This window comes from Elaeis guineensis, chromosome 13, assembly GCF_000442705.2.
Source record: "Elaeis guineensis isolate ETL-2024a chromosome 13, EG11, whole genome shotgun sequence".
Taxonomy (NCBI): domain Eukaryota; kingdom Viridiplantae; phylum Streptophyta; class Magnoliopsida; order Arecales; family Arecaceae; genus Elaeis; species Elaeis guineensis.
In genome coordinates this window covers 77,573,083-77,576,929 of record NC_026005.2, presented here as the reverse complement: position 1 = coordinate 77,576,929, position 3,847 = coordinate 77,573,083, and positions in this window count along the sequence as shown.

Here is a 3,847-nt window from a genome sequence, read left to right as displayed (position 1 = left end):
TTAGGTTCGAACCTGCGGGTCACACACATTAGAGATCCTTTCTGATCTGATGGCTGATTATGAGTCTTATCTATCTGAAACTCTATGATTGAGAATTAGGATCTCTAATCATGAGTTCCACACATTGGGTATCGGGGTCAAAATTTTGAATTTGAATTTGAAATTTGAACTCTTTGATCAGGATTTCATATCGATGGTCTCTGATGCCTGATTGCCCATCGATTTGGACTCAACATTATGAGAGGTTTAATTAGTGATTTAATCACTAATTAACTCAATTTTATTGAGTAATTATTTTTGGATCAAGTCCAATTGAATTGGGATTCAGTTTGGATTGACCCGATTAGGTTAAATGTTGACCTAATCGCTAAGGTGGTTTAGTCCCTGATTTGATCAGGGTTAGGTTTAGTTAATTCCTGATTTGATTAGGATTTTATTAAGCCTAATTAAGCCTAATTATGTTGGGTTTAATTTGGTCTAATTGTGCTCAACCTATTTTAAACTAGGTTGGCTCAATTTGAATCAAACCACCTTGTTTTAAATTCCCTGCGTCACCCAACTTCCTTGCACCCATTTGAATTCACGAGAAGAAACTTCTCGTGAAATTTTTCTCACGTAAAACCCTTCCCCACATCCTCATTTGTGCGCCATATGGATGGATAAATTAATTAGTTAGCCATTCAAATTCAAAGCATGTTTGAATTTGAATGGATAACTTATCACTTGCCCTTTCATCCTTATCCATTTTGTGCGCCACATTACTTACACGAGAAAAGGTTTCTCGTAAACTTTTTCACGCACAAAGAGCCACGCCCCTTCTCTTCTCACGCCCAAAAGGATAGGGATAAGTTGGTTTTCGTTTGAATTCAAATGATGAATTAAATGTGTAACCTCTTGTCTTTATCCTCTCACGCGGATAAGACACGTTCGACGTTGTTTTAAAAAGAGGAGAAAGGTGGGACGTGCGTAGAAAAATTAGGAGAGAAACTTTGGGGCATGAGGAAGGCTTCTGCATAAGGTGAAGGTCCAAAACCTTCCGAGAGAAAAAGAAAGAAAAAGAGAAAATTGGGCGCAGGGTTTTTGGTGTGTACCCTAGGGTTTCTACCTAGGGTTCGGGAAGTGAGATTGGTGTGCCACGAGTGTCGTGAGTCCACCAAATTTTAGAGAGAGATCCATCAGCCTCTCAAGTAACTGTGCAGACGATCTGAGCATCCAGAAGTCAGCACACATCGATCGAAGGAGTTCGATCAACATCTGCCATCAAAAGGGTGAAATCACGAACTAGCATTCGTGAAGAGCTGATCAGACGGGAGCTTCGTGTGGACGATCCGCAGAGGCCAGACAGTTGGATGGCTGCACGTAATGATCAGAGCCCTCCGAGTGATCAGATTTGGTGATCGACTACCTGCAAAAGGTGATGTGTTCTGAACACAGTACTGTAAAACGTTTACTGATTCAAATTTGAATTTCAAATTTAAATGCATGCTGTTGTATCATATTTAGATCCTAGTGTAGGATTAATTAGTATTAATTAATGAGATTAATTAATAATTCTGCTGTAAAATAGTAATTTTGAAAAAGTTTTAAAATTACCATTTTGCCCCTGCACTAAATTTTCGCTTCAATTGGTATCAGAGCAGGTTCTAGAATATGATATACATATGCATGCGTAGATTAAGGTGTAATCTATAAGTTTAAATTTGAAATTCAAAATTCGAAATTCGAAATTCAAAAAGATTTGAAATTTGAAATTTGAAATTTGTTAGAAGTTTCAAATTTGAAATTCAAAATTTGAAATTTGAAATTTGGTTGAAATCTCAAATTTGAAATTTGAAATTTGAAATTCGAAATTTGAAATTTGAAATTCAAAATTCAAAATTTGAAATTTGAAATTTGGTTGAAATCTCAAATTTGAAATTTGAAATTTGAAATTGAAATTCAAAATTTGAAATTTGAAATTCAAAATTCAAAATTTAAAATTCAAAGATTGAAAATTCGAAATTTGAAATTTGGTTGAAATCTCAAATTTGAAATTTAAAATTTAAAATTTGAAATTTAAAATTTGAAATTCAAAATTTAAATTTTGAAATTTATTTATTTAGATATACTTGATCCAAGTAGCAAGTAATCTAATTGGGTTGGTTGCCATGGCCGTCCGGTCATAGGAGAAAAGTAGGGTTTAAAGGCCCTCTCTTCCCATTCGATGGGGTCTCCTATGGCGGTAGGGGTGCCGATGCAATTATATCCCATGCCGATGAAGCAGCGAAAGGACTTAATTAAGAAATTTATCATGAATGTGTTAGATTAGATCTAAAAGAAAATTTATGATTTATTTTGAGTTATTTTCTGTTATGAAATGAGCAATAGAATTGCTGTTTATGAAATGTGCTGACCCGTTTGTGAAATGAGTTAACACATTTGGTGAACAGAAAATAAAATCTTTCAAATTTGAAAATTATTTTCGAAATGCCAAACCCTGACCCATCAGCCCAAGTACTTAATTAAAAGAATTAAGTGTTGTCTAGTAGGTCTAGAATTGTGAATTAAGACCTAAGACAATTGCATAAACTTTTGGGTCAATGGGTTAGATGAATTAGGTCCATAATTGGGTTAGACCTAAGGTTAGTTTAAAAAATGGACTAATTGGAGTAATTGGTCAAATCTAATCAAAAGTTGAATTAGATTAGGTCAAGGATACTCTAGACTCAACTTCAATAGTTGTAGTTGAATGGGTCCATGTCTTTAACTAGACCAAGATGGACTTAATTCATGGCTACGCGGTAGAGCTCTATTTACTAAGTTGATCAAAATTAAAACTAATGAACCGGTTGGTGTCTAAGGTAAGTTCGGCAGTTTTGACCAGTGGTTCTTAAGCGGGAGCTACTCGCATTGATTCGATCATTGACGAGTTAATGGCAAATTCCCACCACTGATCTCACTTACCTGGCCAATCTGGTAAGTTAGATTTTGATTAGATCACTTGGTGATTAGAGCTCACCCATGTCATTAGGTAAATCAGTAAGACTGATTTAGGTGCTCCTAATGCCAGCTTTAATTAAATCTTTTTTAATCTGACTTGGTGAAGTCAGTGGGAGGATTGAAATTGGCTGGATGATTTCTTCTCTACTATTCTTTAATAAAATCCTCAAAATTATTAGGTCCCTAAAATGATTAAGTTATAATGATAACTAAGTCATAGCCTCCCATTAAGTGAATGATAATGAGTCCATTAGTTCAATGATCATTGGAGGCCCAAAGGCCTGGTGCTCATTGGCCAATGGAATTATTATTCATAATATGATAATTTGATTGAGTCTTTCTGATGGTGGTTAGGTTGGCCGGCCAAAGTCGGGCCTGATCATTTATTGGTCCGATTCACTAAATTAAGTCATGTTAATGGTTGGACCTAACCAGATCTTTTCAGTGGAGGCCAAAGCCTACTGATTAGGTTCTGGGGCAAAATCAATTACTAGAAGTTGTTTAGAGAAACAACTGGTTAAGAACCTATTCATAGATGCACATGGGTTGACCAACCAAAGTTGGGCTCGTGTGTAGTCTGTGTGGATTCTAGTACCCATTAAGGAATTAAAGTAATTCCTCGAATTAGAGGATGAGGCTACCAGTTCGTAAAAATATTGGGAAAAACTTTAGACTAAAGTCCAAGTCTTTAGTATTAATTTATGTACTAATAGAGGTCTCGTTTTCTTTAAGCAGCTATGGCCACTACCCTGTCGCTCCGGTCATTATTAGATAATGACAAGCTCATGGGACCCAATTTCGATAGCTGGTATTGAAAATTGAAAATCGTCCTTGAGCATGAGCGGATCCTTTATGTAGTAACGGATCC